This window comes from Triticum dicoccoides, chromosome 6B (assembly GCF_002162155.2).
Source record: "Triticum dicoccoides isolate Atlit2015 ecotype Zavitan chromosome 6B, WEW_v2.0, whole genome shotgun sequence".
NCBI lineage: Eukaryota > Viridiplantae > Streptophyta > Magnoliopsida > Poales > Poaceae > Triticum > Triticum dicoccoides.
This window is the reverse complement of record NC_041391.1, coordinates 374,269,985-374,279,090: the sequence shown is the minus strand read 5'-3', so window position 1 is coordinate 374,279,090 and position 9,106 is coordinate 374,269,985.

The following is a 9,106-nucleotide window of genomic DNA, read 5'->3' as shown; positions in this document are numbered from 1 at the left end:
GAGATGTCCGTGCAGGACTCTGCCTACTCTATGATTTCCATCATTCGAGCTGGGTATGCTTCGCTGAATGATACTCAGTTCTGCTATCTGCCGGCGGCACGCATTGGCTCAGAGGGCTATTACACCGGGTTTTATGCCGATGTTGCTCATGAGGAGCCACTTCTTTGCACTACTACCGAGATGCTAGAGGAGAGAGATCGGGAGAAGCGTGCTTTATGCATGGAGTTGTACAACACCCGCCAGGACCACTTGGCTACACTGACGCGGCTTGCACCAACCGTTCAGATGGGCTACTTGGATATGCATGACTTGTACCCTGTCCGCACACGTCTTCCAGCTCGCATGGATTATGCAGATGTTGGAGGTATCACTCCTCCGCACGGGAGCCGTCTTCCAGCCTTCCTGGGGCCGAGGCCTCATCCGAGCCCGTATGGTCCACAGTCTCGACGTGATCTTGAGTTCCCGGATCCACACGTCCCGCTTCCAGGCTATGCGGGGGATCTCTACGAGGACTACTATGGAGCTGGAGATGACTGATCCGGATCGCGACACTAGTAGTTTGTAGTAGTCATATTTCCACATTCTTGTGTGTCTTATGGAATATGACGTAGTTTGTACTAGGTTCCGGAGGTGTAGAAAAATTTGTATAGGAGCTTGGGATGCCTCCGATGAGATGTAATCTTCCTTTCACCGCAGTTGTACTCAATTTGGTCTTGTACTAAACAATGTATGGTGTGTATGATGATGGAATAAATGTGGCAGTTTCTGTATTTACCATGTCATACAGATGATCATCTTGCATTCTGAGTCATCCATTACATTCTGCACTTCTATGTCAGAATTTTGTCATCCTGGTCTAAACCATTGATTTGTTTTCCTAGGATGGTCAACACACAACAACCCTGCTGCCCCGGAGCATGCTGTAGGCAGTGGGGCTAGAGATGCGAATCTGCCTCATCCTCCTTCTTTGGCCGAGGTCATGCTGGAGGCCGAGAGGAACAAACGGAGACCAACCGTTTGCTGGAACAGATTGAACAGAACACAACACTGTGCCAGAGGAACGACTTGGTGTCTCTCAGTGACTTCATCAAGCTACACCCACCCACCTTCCGTCACTCCGTCGAGCCCCTCGACGCCGATGATTGGCTTCACAATGATGAAGTCTAACTCTCTTCCTATGCATCGGCATGTCATAAAAGAACAATTTATGAATACAAAGTAAAGGCCAATACATAGCATAAACAGTTTCTTGCAATTTTATTGTGTTGGAAACATAGAGAGGTTGAGATGTAGTTCCTCTCTCATAATAATTGCAAGTAGTAGCAACAAGAACATGCATATTATATCCATAAAAATCATCATGTGCAACGGTAAAACGCAACCCATCAATATAATCCTTACAAGCGCAAACTTCTCCGATATGGTGTAGTTGGGAGAATTCAAAAAGTGAATAGGACTATCATGTGTGGGTGCGATAGTAACAATTTAATGTTTAACATAACGAACTATAACAAGTGCATCTCCATAAGCATAATTCATACTGGCATCATGGCCAGACGCATAGCAAGCATCAATTTCATCAAAAAGGGGTATTTCAAACGAATCCAAGGGATCATAGCATTCATCCTTCGGTAAGCACGAAGGGAAATTAAATAATGTATGAGTTGAACAGTTACTCTCATTAGAAGGTGGGCACGGGTAGATAATCCTCTCTTCCTCCTTTTGTTCTGCACTCTCCTTGCCATATTTTTCACCCAATGAGCTCACAATTTCAGCAATTTCTTCTTCCATAGTTTCCTACAAAATATTAATCTCTTCTTGGACACCAGAGACTTTCTCAATAAATCCATCATTATCGGCATTGTATTTATAATTCTAAACAACATCATCACAATCTTCATACTTTTCAAACAAAGATTCAATTTCATAAGCACGCTTAAAAGCAACAAATTCTTCTATTCGTACCACATCATAGTAATCATATATACCATTAGCATAAGAAGCGAACGTTTCATTATCATTAAGTTCACATGAAAAGGGAAGGTGTGGAGCCTTCACCCTAGAGCAACAAGTGTAAACATATCTCAAGCATAAATTCCAAGCATACCATTGCAAATAATCAATTTGATCCCATAAGATTTCCCTTTTTGAGTCAAGCGATAATCCTAAATTATTCATGTTAATCCAACGTGTCTCCCAATATCAAGTTCAATGAGGTTTTCTTAGGATTATCGAAGTACGAGCATTGAGGGTTTTAGGAGGTTCCCCATCTCCGCGAGTAGCAAGTACAACTAATTTTTTTTAGTATTTTGTGTTCCATATCCAAAACTAAAGATATAAAAAACTTAGAACAGAAAGTAAAAACTACTTAGTGATAAAGCAAACAAGCACACACGAGAATATTCACCCCAGCTATTGCTCCCCGGCAACGATGCGAAAAAAGGTCTTGATAACCCACAAGTCTAGGGGATCAATTGTAGATTTTTCGATAAATAAGAGTGTCGAACTCAACGAGGAGCTAAAGGTAGGATTTATATTCCCTTCAAGTTCTATCAACCACCGATACAACTCTACGCACACTTAACGTTCACTTTACCTAGAACAATCATGAAACTATTTTGTAGGTGTAGGGATAATTTTGCAAAGATAAAACTAGAGGTACTTAGCGAGAATAAAACTATGAGTAATTTGCAAGATAACAAAAGTTAGTTGTTTAGTAGAGCGCTTTTTATAACACAAGAGAAGGATTTGTCCCTAGGAAATCGATAATTAGACCGATAATCATTATTGCAATTTCATATGAAGGAGAGGCATGAGCTAATATACTTTCTATACTTGGATCGTATGCACTTATGATTACACTCTAGCAAGAATCCGCAACTAGTAAAGATCATTAAGGTAAAACCCAACCATAGCATTAAGTAACAAGTCCTCTTTACTCCCATACACAAAAACTCCCTTACTCGGATATGTGTATCAGTCACTCACGCCACCCACTATAAGATTGTTTTGCAACACCCTACGGCGGGAATCCCACACGCTTGCGCGACATGGAGGACACCATAGGGAAGCACTAGAATAAAATATACAACTCAAACCAATCACGATCACCAATCAACCCATAGGACAAAAGGAATCTACTAAAACATCATAGGATAGCAACACATCATTGGTTAATAATATGTGGCATGAAGCACCATGTTTAAGTAGAGATTACAACGGGGAGAATAGGTGTTACACCGGTGCATAGAGGGGGGAGAGTTAGTGATGATGGGGGCGAAGTTGTTGGTGTAGATCTCCGTCATGATGATGGCCCCGACGGTGTTCCGGCGCCACCGGGGGAGAGGGGGAGAGAGACCCCACCTCCTTCTTCTTCCTTGGCCTTCCCCTAGATGGGAGGAGGGCTCCACCTCTGGTCCATGGCCTCCACGACGGCGGAGGGGCAGGAGCCCCTCCGAGATTGGATCTCTCTCTCTCTCTCTCTCCCTGTGTGTGTGTGTGCGCGCGCGCACGTGTGTGTGTGTTCTCTTCTGTTTTGCTTTCCTATTTTTTGGCCCTTCACTGTTTCTTAAATTCTTGGAGATCCCTAACTCCGATTGGGCTGAAATTTTAACACGACTTTCTTTCGGATATTATCTTTCTTGCGGTGAAAGAAGGGAACCAACCTCCTTACAGGGGCCCCACAAGCCTGCCAGGTGTGCCCTTGGTAGGGGGCGCCCCTCGGGCATCATCTTGCATTGATTCTTTTTCCCAAAAATCACAAATATGCCAAAGTAAATTTTCGTAAATTTTTATCACATTTGGACTTTGTTTGATATGGATATTCTGCGAAACAAAAAACATGAAACAAATAGGAACTAGCACTGGGCACTGGATCAATATGTTAGTCCCAAAAATAATATAAAATGTTGCCAAAAGTATATGAAAGTTGTAGAATATTGGCATGAAACAATCAAAAATTATAGATACGAAAGAGACGCACTGGTATAGTGAGGTGCTATACAAACGGTTTTTAACCCCTTTCCGCTACGACATTTTGAACCGTCACCAAGTGAGTGACTGCGATAGCGGGTCCTTCCCACATAACCCAGAAACCGTCGGGGTAGGCCCTCCGGTCACACACGCTCTGTAAAGTGTGGTCGTGTGCGACGAGCGAGCGATCAAATACAGTTATATTTACAATTGTGCTAAAAAATATAGTTATACATGCCAAATCATTTTCGGTCATAAGTACATCCCATACAGTCAGTCCTAGCTAAACTTTTCCGTTCGTATGTACATTCCACACCGTCAATCCAAGGAATACGTTTCCGTTAGTATGTACATCCCACACAGTTAATCTAAGAAGTACGCTTTCGTTCGTATATACATCCCACATAGTCAATCCAAGGAAAATGTTTCCGTTCGCAGGTACATCACACACAATTTTTCCCATTAAATTGTTTGTGATAGCATTGCCATTGCAGACAATGTTAACAATTTTACCATTTGCATTATTGAATGCATCACACACACTGCATAGAAGAAACTGTGTGGCAAAGGTTGTCCATCACACACACTTTTTATGTGGTAAACCTTTGCGCAAGGTGGCCTGACGCAAACTGTTTTCAAGAGGATGTTGTGTGTGATTGTTCATTGATCTAACACGGTTTATTCCTAGAAACTATATGCATTTCCTGAGTTCATCGCCCACGGTGTTTTCTCACTAACTGTTTGCAATAGAAAACCCCAATTAGCAGGCTAATTGGCCATTAGCACACTAATTGTCCTATTATTAATAATCCATTTATTAATCTAATTGAAATTTCATATTAAGCATGCAATATATTTCATTTTCATATTAAGGAAGCAGGATTTCATAATTGAAATACACCAGAGTACAACATCATATAGCTTCAGCACTCAGCTACCCCATTACACGACTTCACTAGAACCAAGTTTCACATGCAACATCTATAACCTTTCGAAATTAGCATCGTAGACGGTTCATAGACAACTGAATCTCATCTGGAAAACTGTTGAAGTGGAAGGCGAATTTTGAGCCTTCATTGATGTTGAAGGTCTTTGCAACTTTAGGCCAGTGCCTGTGGATGATTGACCATCCATCCTTCATCCACTTCAGGAACACTTCAATATTGAACCATGGGTGTTGGATGAATACCTTCCTCTCCTCTTGACCATACGGGTGGTTTGTTAGATAATCATCAATGAACTGCTTTGGAAAGGCATGAAAACAAGGATGTGCATAAATATCTCCTCTATATTGGAAATGGGGCAAAGTAATAAAAAAAGGCAAGGTATAATAGTTAGTACCATCCTGTAGTGAACTAATGTCTTCTTCATCGTGCAGACAAAGATCTTGTTTTTTTGTCTCTAATTTCTTTATCCTAACAATCTTTCTGAGTTTCTTGACTTGACTAATATTCATGGACAAGTCATTTCCCCATATGCAAGAAGGGTCGAACAGTGGGTCAAAACCTCCGATAGCAGGACCTACATGTGCAAGACCAAATTGTTAAAAACCTTAATATTAGAATGGTTCCTGCAGTTGCACAATAATTTGCTATTAGACAAAGGACCATGCATGTGCAAACCTCGATTGTAAACCTCAGTGCTTCCCATTGTTTCCCTGCAACACATATAAGGTAGTTAATGATCAGGTTAAGTGAGGGTTCACGTGCTATTAGTAAAATATGTTGATGAAAAATAAGCACATTGCAGATTCATCAGATTAATTCAAGCCACATGGAAAACCTATTTATCCAAACCAAGCATGATTAAGAACTAGGAAATATAGCAATTATATATGTTTCCCATGTATTAAGTGCAGCCAAATTCGATTATTCCTCACATGCACAACAATACAAAATTCTACCCACGACTATTGGACATTGCACTGCAGAATTGAACCAAGTAGTTAACTAAACACGACAACAAATGAACCAAACATTAACTGATCACCACATTGCACAATATAACATACTCCTAATAGAAAATCAGACATTTAACCAAACCAAGCATGCTTAACAACTTGGAAATATAGCAACTGTATTTGTTTCTCATGTATTTAGTACAACCAAATTCGATTTATTTCTCACATGGCATACAATAACAGAATGCACCCACAACAATTCTACAATTGAACCAAACAGTTAACTAAACACCACAACAAATGAACCAAACATTAACTGAGCACCACATTGCACAATGTATGACATACTAGAAGATCAGACAGTTAACAAACCAAGCATGCTTGACAACTTAGAAATATAGCAATTGTATTTGTTTCACATGTATTTTGTAAAGAAAAATTTGATTTATTTCTCACATGGAAGACTATACAAAATTGCACCCTGAATAATTGAACATCACATTTGCAGAATTGAACCAAACAGCTAACTGAACACGACAACTAATTAACCAAACAGTTAATAAGTGAGCACCACATTGCACGGCATATAGAACATAGACACTAGAGCAACAAATTGGATGGTAAAAGTAGATAGCACAATTCACTAGAATTTGTTAAGGAAAGGCTGTAGCCAGCAAACTAAACATGGGTCCTTATAGTGAGCTAATAAGACAAGCTACTCCTCATTGTTGGAGATATCAATGACGATTAGCTCCTTGGACATGGAAGATGGCGAGGCCTCAGCATCGTTGGTGCCCTCGTCATAGTGGTGAGTTGCCTGAGCCGCTCCGGGCACCAACCTGTTGGCTCTCAAGTTGAGGTAAGCACGTGCACGCTGAGAAAACACCTCGTAGTCTTCGTCGAAGGCCTCAATAAAATGCCACGAACTGTCGTTTAAGGCAGCCAACTGCGCCGCAGCATCTGTGCGTGAGGCGTCGATGATGGCCTCGACGATGAGGTGCTCCTCCAAGATCTGGGGGTCGGCACAAATGGCAGCCATTACGACCTCATCTACGTGCGGCCGCGATTTGCTTCTCCGCTGCCAAATGCTCCTTGAGCTCCTGGCTATATTGTGTGCACCATGGCTTACTGCGGCGCTTATTTGGTGGAGGGGTCGGTGCTTTGGGTGGAAGGTGTCGCGCCGGCGGTCGGGGCATGTGGGATGTGGAAGGAGGAGGAGGATGGGGGTCGAGTGTGGATTACCTGCCTGGATAGACGAGGCCGAGCAGCATGAAGGAGGGTCGCCGATAAGGGGGTGGCGCTGCAAGCAAGGAGTGAAGGTTTCAACTTGGAAAGGAAGGCGGAAACAGGGGAAATGTGGCTTTTGTTAAGGGGGAGGGGCCGGGGAGGTAGATAATTCCGCAGAAGCCAAATGTTTTGAATCGGTTCAGCGAAAAAACTGGCGCGCAAAGTGCCATCAGACATGGTCCCTTATTCTGACCTGTGTACGATATGTGAACATCACAAATGATTTAGACAGCTTAACCCATGTGTGATGAGTTTGAACATAAAAAAATTTGGTTCCAATTTCCCTGGTTACAGTGGTCATCCATGTCATTGCATAATTTGGGTACACAAAGGAGACTACAACACACCCACACTTCTTAATCAAGCAAGTTCAGCAATTAAACAGAGCTAGCTGACCTAAACATTACTCTAACAAATTATAGACCGGCGCTCTTAATTAAACAAAACAAAGAGTACTAATACAGCTAGTGCTCGTCGATCTCCACCGCCTCCTCCATGTCCAGCTCGCGCCCGATGGTCTCCTGGGGAAGGGGCGCTATGGCATCCATCGCACCATACTCGGCAAGCATCTTGCCACCCGCGTCCGCCATCTCTTTGAAAAAGGCCACCACGAGCTGGGCGTGGGCGTCCACGATCTTGGTTTGGGTGGGCTCTGTTGTGGCAAGGTATGCCACGCAGGAACAGACGGTTTCTCGAACACTCTCGACGATTGCCAAGTCTTCGGTCGTGGGTTGCCGACTGTTGTCGGAGAAGCTTCGTTCAATTTGTGTGGTGATCGCCATGATCTGGGTGTGGATGGCCTCGACATGGTCCTGGGCGGCCTCTAACAGGGCTAAGGCTACCGCTGCAGAACGGACAGCTGTTGTGCCGCTCTCGCCAATTGATGTCCCCGAGGCAGATGTTGCTGCCGCCACCTGAGAGGCAACAACAGCCATTTGGGCTGCCTTGGCCGCCCGGTCGCAAACTGCGGCCGCGCTCACGAAGCTTGTTAGCACGCACCTGGCGGCTGCGGCCGCACTCTTGCCGGAGTGGGCTGCCGAAGTTGCCCTCACAAAGCGGGTCCATGTCCCCATCTTTCACTGGCGACGATTGAATAGTGAAATGATATTTGGGGAGCGAGCTTGTGTGCTTGACATGCCAGCTGTGGTCTGTAGCCAGCACACCTTTTCACGTAAGCCATATGCGTACTATACACAAACAGTGCTCCAGTATATTTTGTACTGCATCTCACATGGTTGGTGATAATAAACTGTGTGTAATCTACTTGATTTTTCATCTTGATTTGAATTACATAATGGGGCCATACCTGCAAAGGATGGTGTTTGAATTGCTAGAACTTTTATCTGAAGTGAACATGCAACTATTGGTGTGTTGTCAAAAAACTGGAATTATTCAGGGTTGGTTTGGACATTTTTATACATTAACTTGGTTTTTAGGCATTTCAGGTGCACAATTCAAAATTAAACTACATGCACATGCTCCGGTGCATCAAAATGGGTTGTAAAATGATATATGTGTCCATGTGCTGATGCTTATGTCTCATTCAGGAAATGGGGATGAATTTCAAACACCACGGCACCATGGCTCTCCGACAAACGTTGAGGTGCTTTCCTTTGAAATTCTAGTAAATACAAAACTTGTCTGAAATTCATGAACCTTGGCATGCTATCATGGAACGACATCAACATGCTGGGGTAAAAAATATTGTCCCATTTGGGGCAGGTTATGGTTTAAGCTTCTCGCAAACCAAAGCTTCTCTCACAACAAGCCTGATGGTTTTGGTAGGGAACGTGCCACCTTGGGGACAAAATTATATCTATTGCCTCTTCTTACTTTCAATTTTTTTCTCGTGTCAACATAGAACAACAGGAGTGTTGTGCAATTTTTGGGATTTTTCTTGCTTCGCTTGGACATTTTTATACATTAACTGAGCTTTTTATGCATTCA